Here is a 14,510-nt window from a genome sequence, read left to right as displayed (position 1 = left end):
CTATTCTTTCCAGGACTTTTATCATGAAGGGGTGTTGAATTTTGTCAAATGCTTTCTCAGCGTCTAATGAAATGATCATGTGGTTTTGTTCTTTCAGTTTGTTTATATAATGGATCACGTTGATGGTTTTCCATATATTAAACCATCCCTGCATGCCTGGGATGAAGCCTATTTGGTCATGGTGAATGATTGTTTTGATGTGCTCTTGGATTCGGTTTGCCAGAATTTTGTTGAGTATTTTTGCGTCGATATTCATAAGGGAAATTGGTCTGAAGTTCTCTTTCTTTGTTGTGTCTTTGTGTGGTTTAGGTATAAGAGTAATTGTGGCTTCGTAGAAGGAATTCGGTAGTGATCCATCTGTTTCAATTTTGTGGAATAGTTTGGATAATATTGGTATGAGGTCTTCTATGAAGGTCTGATAGAATTCTGCACTAAACCCGTCTGGACCAGGGCTCTTTTTGGTTGGGAGACCTTTAATGACTGCTTCTATTTCCTTAGGAGTTATGGGGTTATTTAACTGGTTTATCTGTTCCTGATTTAACTTCGGTACCTGGTATCTGTCTAGGAAATTGTCCATTTCCTGAAGATTTTCAAGTTTTGTTGAATATACGTTTTTATAGTAAGATCTGATGATTTTTTGAATTTCCTCTGAATCTGTAGTTATGTCTCCCTTTTCATTTCTGATTTTGTTAATTTGGATGCACTCTCTGTGTCCTCTCGTTAGTCTGGCTAAGGATTTATCTATCTTGTTGATTTTCTCAAAGAACCAACTTTTGGTTCTGTTGATTCTTTCTATGGTCCTTTTTGTTTCTACTTGGTTGATTTCAGCTCTGAGTTTGATTATTTCCTGCCTTCTACTCCTCCTGGGTGTATTTGCTTCTTTTTGTTCTAGAGCTTTTAGGTGTGCTGTCAAGCTGCTGACATATGCTCTTTCCTGTTTCTTTCTGCAGGCACTCAGCGCCATGAGTTTTCCTCTTAGCACAGCTTTCATTGTGTCCCATAAGTTTGGGTATGTTGTACCTTCATTTTCATTAAATTCTAAAAAGTTTTTAATTTCTTTCTTTATTTCTTCCTTGACCAGGTTATCATTGAGTAGAGCATTGTTCAATTTCCAAGAATATGTGGACATTCTTCCTTGATTGTTATTGAAGACCAGTTTTAGGCCGTGGTGGTCCGATAGCACGCATGGGATTATTTCTATCTTTCTGTACCTGTTGAGGCCCGTTTTTGGACCAATTATATGGTCAATTTTGGAGAAAGTACCATGAGGAGCTGAGAAGAAGGTATATACTTTTGCTTTAGGATAGAATGTTCTATAAATATCCGTTAGGTCCATTTGGCTCATGACTTCTCTTAGTCTGTCTACATCTCTGTTTAATTTCTGTTTCCATGATCTGTCCATTGATGAGAGTGGGGTGTTGAAATCCCCCACTATTATTGTGTGAGGTCCAATGTGTGTTTTGAGCTTTAGTAAGGTTTCTTTTACATATGTAGGTGCCCATATGTAGGTGGCATAGATATTTAGGATTGAGAGTTCATCTTGGTGGATTTTTCCTTTGATGAATATGAAGTGTCCTTCCTTACCTTTTTTGATGACTTTTAGTTGAAAATTGATTTTATTTGATATTAGAATGGCTACTCCAGCTTGCTTCTTCTGACCATTTGCTTGGAAAGTTGTTTTCCAGCCTTTCACTCTGAGGTAGTTTCTGTCTTTGTCTCTGAGGTGTGTTTCCTGTAGGCAGCAGAATGCAGGGTCCTCGTTGCGTATCCAGTTTGTTAATCTATTTCTTTTTATTGGGGAGTTGAGGCCATTGATGTTGAGAGATATTAAGGAATAGTGATTATTGCTTCCCGTAATATTCATATTTGGATGTGAGGTTATGTTTGTGTGCTTTCATTCTCTTTATTTTGTTGCCAAGACGATTAGTTTCTTGCTTCTTCTAGGGTATAGCTTGCCTCCTTATGTTGGGCTTTACCATTTATTATCCTTTGTAGTGCTGGATTTGTAGAAAGATATTGTGTAAATTTGGTTTTGTCATGGAATATCTTGGTTTCTCCATCTATGTTAATTGAGAGTTTTGCAGGATACAGTAACCTGGGCTGGCATTTGTGTTCTCTTAGGGTCTGTATGACATCAGTCCAGGATCTTCTGGCCTTCATAGTTTCTGGCGAGAAGTCTGGTGTGATTCTGATAATTCTGCCTTTATATGTTACTTGACCTTTTTCCCTTACTGCTTTCAATATTCTTTCTTTATTTTGTGCGTTTGGTGTTTTGACTATTATGTGACGGGAGGTGTTTCTTTTCTGGTTCAATCTATTTGGGGTTCTGTAGGCTTCTTGTATGCCTATGGGTATCCCTTTTTTTAGGTTAGGGAAGTTTTGTTCTATGATTTTGTTGAAGATATTTACTGGTCCTTTGAGCTGGGAGTCTTCACTCTTTTCTATACCTATTATCCTTAGGTTTGATCTTCTCATTGAGTCCTGGATTTCCTGTATGTTTTGTACCAGTAGCTTTTTCCGCTTTACATTATCTTTGACAGTTGAGTCAATGATTTCTATGGAATCTTCTGCTCCTGAGATTCTCTCTTCCATCTCCTGTATTCTGTTGGTGAAGCTTGTATCTACAGCTCCTTGTCTCTTCTTTTGGTTTTCTATATCCAGGGTTGTTTCCATATGTTCTTTCTTGATTGCTTCTATTTCCATTTTTAATTCCTTCAACTGTTTGATTGTGTTTTCCTGGAATTCTTTCAGGGATTTTTGCGATTCCTCTCTGTAGGCTTCTACTTGTTTATAAATGTTTTCCTGTGTTTCCCTAAGGGAGTTCTTCATGTCTTTCTTGAAGTCCTCCAGCATCATGATCAAATATGATTTTGAAACTAGATCTTGCTTTTCTGGTGTCTTTGGATATTCCATGTTTGTTTTGGTGGGAGAATTGGGCTCCGATGATGCCATGTAGTTTTGTTTTCTGTTGCTTGGGTTCCTGGGCTTGCCTCTCGCCATCAGATTATCTCTAGTGTTACTTTGTTCTGCTATTTCTGACAGTGGCTAGACTGTCCTATAAGCCTGTGTGTCAGGAGTGCTGTAGACCTGTTTTTCTCTCTTTCAGTCAGTTATGGGGACAGAGTGTTCTGCTTTCGGGCGTGTAGTTTTTCCTCTCTACAAGTCTTCAGCTGTTCCTGTGGGCCTGTGTCTTGAGTTCACCAGGCAGCTTTCTTGCAGCAGAAAAGTTGGTCTTACCTGTGGTCCCGAGGCTCAAGTTCGCTCGTGGGGTGCTGCCCACGGGCTCTCTGCAGCAGCAGCAACCAGGAAGACCTGTGCTGCCCCTTCCGGGAGCTTCAGTGCACCAGGGTTCCAGATGGCCTTTGGTGTTTTCCTCTGGCGTCCGAGATGTGTGCACAGAGAGCAGTCTCTTCTGGTTTCCCAGGCTTGTCTGCCTCTCTGAAGGTTTAGCTCGCCCTCCCATGGGATTTGGGTGCAGAGAACTGTTTATCCGGTCTGTTTCCTTCATGATCCGGTGGTGTCTCAGGCAGGGGTCCTACTGCTCCTGGGCCCCCCCCCACGGGAGCCCAGAGGCCTTATACAGTTTCCTCTTGGGCCAGGGATGTGGGCAGGGGTGGGCAGTTTTGGTGGTATCTTCCGCTCTGCAGCCTCAGGAGTGCCCACCTGATCAGGCGGTGAGGTCTCTTTCCCACAGGGTCTGGGAGCAGAGAGCTGCTGCGGGCCGGGATCCACCAGCGTGGGACCTCCGGCAAACACAGGACGTGCCCGGTCCTAGATGAACTTTGCCTCTGTGTGTCCCGATCTCACCAGGCAGCTCTCTTACAGCAGACAAGTTGGTCTTACCTGTGGTCCCGAGGCTCAAGTTTGCTCGCAGGGTGCTGCCCAAGGGCAATCTGCGGTGGCAGCAACCAGGAAGTTCTCTGTTTTTCAAAGACACCAAGAGCCTCTTTTCTGTGTCTTTTCCTTTTCAAGTCCTGAAGAATAGCAGCCTCAGCTCCATGGCTTTTAAGCCAGTGGTGGGGGTTGGCCTGGCTGAAGATTATACAATCTCAGAGGAGCCAGGCCAGACGTCCAGGTGCCTGTGTGCTTGCAGGCCCCGTCTCCAGAGGAAGAGCTGTCCACACCACAGCAAGGTCTCTCCAGGTAAAGCCCCAGGCAGGAAGGCCTGCCTTTTCACTGTGTCTTGCTCGGAAGGGAGGGATGAAGTAGAACAGTGCCGTAAAAGTGTCAGTGGATCAGTAGCCCTCTGCCCTCTCTTCTAGCAGAGGTAAACATCAGAGACTGTTCTGTGGGACTGTACTGTTCTTTGCTTCCTGTTTCTTGCATAGAACATTGATCTTCATCATGAAGTAGACTTCTCAGAAAAGTCTCCCAAGTCAGCCCATCAGACCTGAGCTAAAATGGGTTCCCAGGTTGAATATGAGACCTGTATGTCTCCTGTGAAGGGAATCCTCCTGTCACACTTTGACCAGACCCTCACCCACCCCTCCTGCCCTGCGAAAGATATCACAGTTTATATTGCTTAAGTCCTCAGACCCAACTCAGGGTAATGCTTAAAAAACCCATACTGTGGAGTGACTCCCAAGGCAGCTGTGCCCTCTCTCTCACCAGTTCTGCCCTGTAATTACTCACCTTTCTCTGTTTGCTCCCTCAAGGCCAACTTTCAAATGTGTAACAGGATTCCTACCTGTGTCACAGCCTCCTCGAAGGAGGAGGGACAGGTGTTATGAGCAGAGTCAAAACAACAACTTAATGATGGAGAAGCAAACTGGTGTGGCCCTACCTCATGCCAGCTTCAGGCCTCCACTGGAGTATGCATTCCACTGGATAAATCTTCCCAGGCTGCTTCCATTAACCTGAGAATTTGCACACTGCTTTTTTATGCCCAGTTAAACAGCCTTGCAATTCCTTTGTGAGAGCTTCTGGGAAGCTTTCCCTGTCCCTCCTACTGTTACATTTGTTAAGATGTCATCTCCTGTGTTCTTTTTAACTAGACTGTATCAACATCTTCCACAGCATGAGGTGTACAGAATACCATATGACTGACATGGAGGGTCCCTCTGACCCAATGTCCCTCTTAATTTGTTCAAAGGACATCAAGGATCCAGGCATAGTAATCCTGCAGTGATATGTGCTGAGTTTAACAGCATGTCCCTATAGTTCTCCACCATTGTGATCACATACATATTTCTCATGTGCTTTATCCCCTGAGCTACACGAAATTCTCTTAGGACAGACAATCTTTTCCTCTCTAATTTGAGTGGGAAAGCACATTATATTCCACTCTGGAGCAAGAAGAGCACTATATGAACTCGTGTACCTGAACCCACAACGCACAAGTCTGGGAAAGTTCATTAAAGGGGTTCTTAACTGGCCTCTAGCACTGAACCAGGTTAGCTACTCAGAAAAAACCAAGGAAAACCTCTCACAGACACTGCCCAGCCTAGGTTTTAAGAGTTGGCCTCACACCCTGATGATTCCTTGTCATCCATACACTGATATGTAGAAGCCCTGGAGTCTATATCTCTGTCAGTGTGTCTGTCTTTACTTTTACATGAACAACTTCCATGCCGGTGGGTCTCAATGGATGTTTCTTATACTGGACTCCTAGAGAGCCATGTACCCCTCAGGATGACCTTAAGTGGAAAACACAAAATAGAAACATCAAATATAAAATCCCAATTGCTGGAAATAGATTCACAAAATTAAAAACCAATAGATGAAAAACACTAACCACTCCAATAAAAATCCTTAATATATCACTCTTAATTCTAACAGACTCACAGGTGTATGCTAAGGGAACATATTCCATGTACAATAAACAGAAGAAATTGGTTCTTATTTTCTGATATGTTTATGTAAATTAAGCATAATTTCATTTTTTTCTGACATTTTTTTTCCTATTTTGGAATAGTGTTGCTATGCTGGTTTTAGTGTTCACACAGTCAAACCTAAAATTCAGAGAGAATACCACTCGGGATAGGATGAAAGCCCAGGCTACCTTTGTCTTCCTCTTGATCTTGCTGCCTCTGTTCCTCCTTTCGTGTAATGCTATGCTGCAAACATTTCTGTTTTCATCAAGGTCTCTTAAATCCCAACAGGCCACCTTGTAGCTAAAGATTACCTTGAGCACGATCCTCTTCTTCCTGTCTCTAATTCTGCAATGTAGAAGTTTCAGTTCTGAGCCACTCTACCCTGTCAAGTAACACAACTTCAAGGCCAGTATAGGCAAGAGGAAGTACCAGGCTGAGTGCAATCCTGTCAGAAAAAGGACATTCTAAATATTTTTACCTGGCAGATCTGGTCTCTGCATCTGGGGAGATGGATGTTGGGTAAAGTGTCACAGTGCAACAAAAGGACTCTGGAAATCAGACAAGGAAGAATCATGGTGTCATCTTAGGCCTTGAGCTTAACAGAGGCAGGTGTGGCAGATTGGTGGCCTGAGATTACTGACATATTACTCTGTCTCAATATTGAGGTAAAAAAGCGTTTGATGATTATTCCTGGCCTCCAGGTATGAGGACAAACAGACAGACACCAACACACAAACACACACACACAATCACACACACACACATACACACACACAGAGAGAGAGAGAGAGAGAGTGAGAGAGACAGAGAGAGACAGAGAGGAAGAGAGACAGAGACAGAGAGAGACAGAGAGAGAAAAGGAGAGGGGGGGTAACTCTGAGGTAATGTATGTATCATGCACACATTAACTCTTTATACATCTATCTAGACTTTTCCAAGTATGGACTGTCTAAATTTTATAGTCATGTCTGTCTATTTCTTGGCCAGTGAACATAAACCTAAGTCCCGTGGCAAAAAACGTACTAGGGTTTTCTAGTGATGAATATTTTTTTCTTTTTCTTGTTTAACTCCAGTTCTCTTTATGCAGTCCAGGCAGCCAATGACTTTTGATCCTGCTGGACAACGGACTGGACACAATGAGTGGCCTGATGAGTGGACCGTTGGACCATTTGGGACTCACCTGGACTAAAATCCATGTATAACAAAAGGGTCTCCAACATCCTGCTCCTTCCACTAGGAGGGCAGATGAAAGGAAGATGCTCCGAGATATAGATTTCTTGGGGCTTTTTTTTTCTCTGTGTTTTCTTTTGAAGCTTGTAAGGTTTGCTTTTTATTCCTCTTATTTGTATATAATTTTTCATACATTTGTATTTATCTAATATTTTAATGTTTTAATTGAAACAGTGACATCACCTCCCTCTTTTGTACCTCCTCTCCAAACTCTCCCAGCTATCCTATATCAAACATTTCTCATGCCTTCACTCTTAAGTTTAGAGACTCCTTTATGTGCTTAAATTTGTTATATATTTTTACATATCTTGTGTATCCAGAAATAAATATAAATATACCTGCAGAGCCCATATTTGTTGCTTGTGTATATATTTGTTCAAGACTGACTACTCTGTATTTGACAACATGGTACTTTCTATTTTTACCTTTTGATATTTTCTCTTCCCAATCTTAAAATTCTTTTTCTGTCTAATGGTTTCTTGCCACTTTTATTTAACCTAAATTATTTATTTCCTTCTTTTGCCTCCTTTCTATACTCCCCCCATCTTTGATTCTACTACAACAAAGACCACTGCCTGTGGGAAGGACTCACTCTTGAAAGAGCCAGAGGTGTGGGTCAATTGAAGACCAGTGGGAAAGTTCCACTGCCAACCTTCAAGCACAATGACCCCTCCCTTCCAGGTAATAGTCAGATCCCACAGAACTGCAAGCCAAACTGTTAAACAAAGCTACCTGTGATTTCCAACTCACCTCTCCTTCCCCTCTGGAAAAGCAGGAATGGTTCACTGATTACTAGTCAGTAGGAGGTCACTTCGCCCCATCAATAATACCCTGCCTAGTTACCAACTGCTTGAATTCTGCCCCATCTCTTAGCAAGGTATATAACTGCCTGTCAGAATCTGCCCAGGGTCATCTCCCTTTAAGGAGGAAGGCCTCAATAAGGCAGAATTAAACTCCTCTTGCTATTGTATAGATCACTGTCTCCATGAATGTCAATCAAGAGGCCCTGGAATCGGTTCAGTTTGAACCTCACATTGGTGCATACATCTGGAAACTTGCTTCTTCTGTGGGACCCATGGGAGAGTGGTGAAAGGGAGGAGTGGCAGTTACAACTAGGTACTGAGGTTGACTTCTCTGTGCTCTCTCTATCTAGCTTCATTGTGTTCTGCTTTTGGCTCCTTTCTTTCTTGCAAGCATCAGGAGGGCTCACAGAGGCTAGGTAACAGGGCTTTGACCTGTCCAGAGGCCAGCAATGTCAGAGAACTTTGATCCAGGGTGAGGCTAGCAAAGTCACCAGAACCTGTGTGCATCTCACTTCTGGCAGGAACAGATAGCCTGAGTTATCCCATCCACGGCAGGGATGGGGTTGGTCTGTGTACTTTGCCCTTGAAAAGGGACACTTGGTTTGTGTGTTAGTTGTTCTTTTTTTGCATTCTTGTTTTCATGTTTTGGACTTGAACTGATGAAAATTTTAGACAGGGGACCAATTGTTTTCTCACCTTAATCTTATTCTGAGTAATTTTCAAGAATTTAGGACTAAGGACCACTTAATGAAACTTGGAGTGGCCTGCTTTTGATGTTAAATGGCCACCAGGAGAGAGACCTCTTAACTCTTCAAGGTGTCAGCAATAGAGGATAAAATGTTTCAGACATTTCCCCTCCTCCCCAACCCCTACCTTCTAAACACTTCTTCTTCACTAGAAACAACAAAAGCCTACTTCAGCCCAGCAGCCAGCTCCTTCCTTATTGACAGATTCAGCCTTAGGGCTGGACACATGGCACAGAGGTGAAGAGAACTGAGCGCTCTTCCAGAGCTCCTGAGTTTAATGGCTAGCAGACACTTGTTGAATCCTCTTTTTCTTCAGGATTGGTTCAGAGTTTCATGGCTCACAAGGTCACAAGGATTTAACCCCTTTTTCCCTGCTCTTCTGCTCATTGCTGACACAGTGCAAACTGGCATCCAGCATCCCTGAGAGGCTCCATGTGGGCAAAAGTATCTTTCAACAGAGCTTACAAATGGCTCCTGGCCCCAAAAGGAACCCACCCAGATTAGGGCTTCAATTCAGTAAGGGGTAGGGAGTGTCTCCAGATTTGCCACCAGGCTCTATAAGCATATCTCAATAATAATTTGTCCCAGGCTCACATATGATATTAAATAAGAGCAAAGAGAAAATTCTCATATGATAGCCCTGACTTTCATCAATTAAGTTCGTACCAAATGTTAGAGAAAAGTTAAGTTGCAGGGAGATTGTAGAAGAGTACAGATCACGACAGAAAGAATTAATTAGACCACTTCCAGCCAACACACCACCCGATTTAGGACAAAAGAAATTCCAAGCTTCAATAAATTTACTTTGACGCTCATGACTGCCCCTACAATTCTGACTGATGATTCAGTAATGCCTACATGCTACATTATCAGAGTTTTCCCTGGCTGAAATGTTTTCGAGCCACCAGTTTTCCTAAACCTTGCAACTCTCCCACCTGACCCTGACTTGGGACTGTCCACTCCAGCAATGTGACGAGGTTGTGGCACAGGTGTTCAGTACCTGACCTGACTTGAGGAACACACCTTTGTCAGAAACAGAACAGACCTGGGTTATGGACAGAAGCAGCTTCATCCATGGGGGTGAGAGGAGGGCAGGGGCAGTGGTGACAATACAAATGGAGGGATTCTGGACTCAGTGTCTTCCTCCAAGCACTTCATTTCAAATGGTCAAACTAAGAACATTAAAACAGGCCCTCATCATGGGAAGAGGACTGGTTGTTAACATCTTCAGGGACAGCCAGATAGGCATTTACAACGGCTCATGTGCATGGAATCCTTTGCCAAAAGATCCAATGGCTAGAGATAACAGCCGGGCTGATAAGGCTGCTTAGGATGCAACCTTAAAGTACAGAGTCAACTCTAGATTGGCCACTGTCCTAGGAAAACTGCCTAGAACAGCTGATATATGTAGAAAAAGAAATTAAATGGGCTCATGACGATCGACTAAAGGTAAGGTAATAGTACCCACCTCTTTAACAAGAACTGTTCCCAGAAAGATCCAGAGTCACAGACATGACAAACTTGAATGCTTGCCAGGTGACCCAGGTTTAGAGCACTTAAGGTAATAGGATCAGATAATGGGGACTGCCTTTGTATTTCAGGTAAGTCAGGGACTTGCTAAGGTCTTTGGGACTAGTTTGAAACTCCACTGTGTATATTGTCCCCGGAGTTCAGAAAAGTTAGAAAAGATTAATAGAATTCTAAAAGAGACCTTAATTAAAATAGCCTTGGAGACTGGTGGGGACTGCATGATGCTCCTTCCCTCTGCCCTATATTAGATATAGATGGCATTCTAGCCCCCATTGTAGCCAGCCTACAGTTGACAGCTATTACAGATCTGAAAAATGATAATTTAATATTTAAGGTCAGAGCTCCCCAATAGGCTCATGAATATGTTTGGCCTAAATAATGTACCCTCTATGAAGCAGGCCTCATTCCAGAACCTCACAAGTTAAGATTTCAACAAGCTGAGCCTAAACCAAGGTGAAAAGGACATTTCATCATCCTGTTGAACACAGTCACCACCTGGGTGCACTACAACCATGCCAGACCTGCTCCTCCCCTGAGGAAGACTACCTGGCTCTAGCTGTAGGAAAATAGAGGTTCAAACGCACACCAACCCCCTCAAGTCAATGTTGACTCAGTCTCAGTCCTGAGTCTATTGTCCCTGCTAAGTATATGTCTGTATGGACTGTGTGTCTTAATTTCCCGTTATGAAGGTCCTCTAGCTGGACCCTTGCTAAGTGAATATAGTCCAGTTAATGATCTTAAGACACACTAGGTGTAGCTGCAAATAGGGAGGCAAAATACAAGCTGGAGGACTGTAAGCTTCAAGAAGGAAGCTGTACTAACAGACAATGGGGGAATGAAGAGTCATAGTTGGGTCGATCCAAGGCCAGTGGGAAAGTTTCCCCACAAACCTCCATGCACACAGACCCCTCCCTTCCAAGGAGTAGTTAGTTTCCTGAGCATCTATAAGCCAGACTGTCAGACAAACCCACCTGTAACTCCACAGACCTATCCTTGACTCCCCACTGTGCCCGCTGGAAAGTCCACAATGGTCCACTGATCACGAGTCAGCTTGAATGTCACTTCACCCCATCATTAATACCCTGCCTAGTTACCAATGTTTGAATTGTGTCCCAATAGTTTTCAAGGTATATAACTCCCTATCAGAGACTGCTCAGGGTCATCTCCTTTGAACTGGGAAGACCCAGGCATGCCAGATTAAATTACTCTTGCTACTGCATAGATCACTATTTCCATGAGTCTCATTGGAGAGACCCTGAAGAGCTTCATTTCGGACCTCACAAGATGAGGTGCATGTATGACCAGGGAACACTACAACACATTACAATGAAGAGAATGAAATTCAATATGATGAAAGTGGACAGTCAAAACTTTTAATACTCTTAAAAATGTGAAGCCCAACAAAATAGTCTCTATATGGACACACAACATGCACACATCCACACAAATAAGTGCATACATATCTATTGTGGCTATTCCTAGTTGTCAACTTGACTATATCCGGAATGAACTACAATTCAGAATTGAAAGGTTCACCTTTGATACTGATCTTAAGGCTGGGAGATAGAAGTATTTGACCTGTATCTTGGCATGGAGATCTTGGGGCATAGTGCCTATGAATTCCAGGAGACTAAGGCTTGGCGATCTCAGAGTTCAAGGTCATCTGGGACAAAGCAAGTTCCAGACACCTTCTGCTGGAGACCTACATAAGGACTTTGGAATAAGGAAGGTTCTCTCTTCTTAGCCTGCCTGGCTTGTGGGACTAAGACACTGCTATATCCTTGGACACCATTCACAGCTGCTGCTGACCATGGTTGGGGAGTTGGACTACAGAGTGTATGTCATCAACAAGTTCCCTTACTATACAGAGACTACCTATAAATTCTGTGAGTCTAGAGAACTGTAACCAATACATAGTGGGTACCTGGAATTGTTCTAGAGGAGCAGATGTGTAAATATGAGACTTTTAAGAATGTGGAGTTGGTTTAATAATTCACCAGCTCCTTCAACTACTGAAACCTCCACACATACTCTGTCTTCTGGGGGTCGGAAAATATTGAAGATCTGTGGTTGATACTGTCTTTCAAATTTAAAGAAGCCAATGCCTTTGATTATCTTCATGACTTTGGTGATTAGGTATACAAAATTTTCTACAAGTTGGGGGAAAAATCAGAAAATGATTTTGCTGGCTTGATGCTCTTAGTATCTCTGGAAAAATGGATGAAGGAAACGAATGAGGTGTATGATAAAATTAAATGGTTCCAGATGCAAGTAAACAGTGTAAAATTTACTAAGTGTGTCCTTGGAGAGAAGTTTTCTCTAGCAGTCATAGATCTTGAGTTGCAGAACATCAAACTTCAGCCCTCTTTAGTTTGGCTGAATTAGAGTGAAAATTCAAGCTTCAGCAGTTACAGTAAAGACATTAACTGACAAAGAATGGGATCCTATCACTTGAAATGGGGTGTGTGGAAGGACCCTGTTGAAGATGAGAATTTTGAATCTTCAGATTCTCACGGTTTGACCACACCAGTGGAAGTGGTAACCTCACCCTTGAAATAAAGCCTTTTTCACATGAGGAATTTAGTCCTACAGAGTGTGATAAACCAGCAGTGACTTTCACTGAAGAAAATGTCAGACAGACCTTCTGCCTCTACCTTTCTGCAGGGACAGACTGCTAGCTAGTCTGCTTCCTGGAAGATACTATATCTTGAGGCTTAACAGAGGATCCACTGCACTCTGAACATTAGGCGTAATATCCTGAAGTGTATCAGAAGAAGTACTGCACTCAGAACATTTGATACCGCATGCTGAGGCATCCCAGGAAATCTGCTACACCCAGGGCATCTGACAACACAATTTGAGACATCCCAGGAGATGTAATGCACACAGGACACCACAGTTGAGGGCATTCCAAGAGGTCCTCTTTATACAGGGCAACTGGGAAATTGACACCACAATCTGGAGGCCTCCCAGGGTCTCTGTGACATGCAGGGCAGTTGCCAAAAACAATAAAAGGCCTCCCTGTCCAGTGGCCGCCCTCAAGGAAAGAGAAACCACAGTCCATTGTCACCCCCCTTTATCTGTGTCCCCAGAACAGCTTCACAGAGGACACAGTTTGAATGTTCCTGTGAAGACGCCACAGTCTGAAGGCCTCCCAGGATATCTACTGCAGCTTGGGCAACATATCAGCAGCTTCTCTGCCCCTTTGAATATCCTCCAGTTGGAAGGCCCTCACAGGAGGTCTGCTACAGACAGGGCCACAGTCCTGACAGGAGCCCTGTTGGAAACCAGGGACCAAGGAGTCAGACTCCAGAGTCACCTTCTTTTCAGCACCTCATGGTATCTTCTCAAAAACTGACCATATGACGGGTCATAAAACACACCTCAACAGATACAGGAATATAGAAATAATCGCATGCAATCCATCATATTCCACAGACTAAGGCTGATCTTCAATAACAACAATAATGAAAGAACACCCACATATACATGGAAGTTGAACAATGTTCTACACACATATACCTTAGTCAAGGAAGGAATAAAGAAAGAAATTAGAACACTCCTTAGAGTTTAATGAAAATGATGTTACAACATTCCCAAACTGATGGGACACAATGGAAGCTGTGTTAAGAGGAAATCTCATAGGTGTGACTGCCTGAAAAAAGCAAACAACAGGAGACAGCGCAAATCAGCAGCTTGACAGCACACCTAAAATCTCCAGATCAAAACAAGGCAACTGCAAACAAGAGCAGTAGAAGGTAGGATATAATCATTCTCAGGGCTGAAATCAACCAAGTAGAAACAAAAATGTCTATACAAAGAACCAACAAAACCACGAGCTGGTTCTCTGAGAAAATCAATAAGATAGATAAACCCTTAGACAGACTAACCTGAGGGCACAGAGAGTGTGTCCAAATAAACAAAATCAGAAATAAAAGAGGAGACATAACAACAGAATCTGAGGAAATTAAAGAAAATCATCAGATCCTATTAAGAAAGGCCAAATTTAACAAACTTAAAAATCTGGAGGAAATGGACAGTTTTCTAGACAAATACCAAGTACCAAAGATAAACAAGGAACAGATAAACCACTGAAATTGCCCCATAACTCCTAAAGAATAAGAACCAGTTATTAAAAGTCTGCGAATCTAAAAGAGCCCACCACAAGATGGGTTTAATGCAGAATTCTATCAGACCTTAATAGAAGACCTCATACCAATGCTCTCCAAACCATTCTACAAAATAGAAATGGAGAAAGCACTACCAAATGCCTTCTATGAAGTCACAATTACTTATACTGAAACCACAGAAAGACCCAAGAAATAAAGAGAACTACAGACCAAATTCCCTTTTGAATATCAATGCAAAAATACTCAATAAAATTTTCA

The sequence above is a fragment of the Rattus norvegicus genome, chromosome 17 (genome assembly GCF_036323735.1).
Source record: "Rattus norvegicus strain BN/NHsdMcwi chromosome 17, GRCr8, whole genome shotgun sequence".
Taxonomy (NCBI): domain Eukaryota; kingdom Metazoa; phylum Chordata; class Mammalia; order Rodentia; family Muridae; genus Rattus; species Rattus norvegicus.
The sequence above is the reverse complement of the archived record's forward strand: the minus strand, read 5'-3'. Positions refer to the sequence as shown.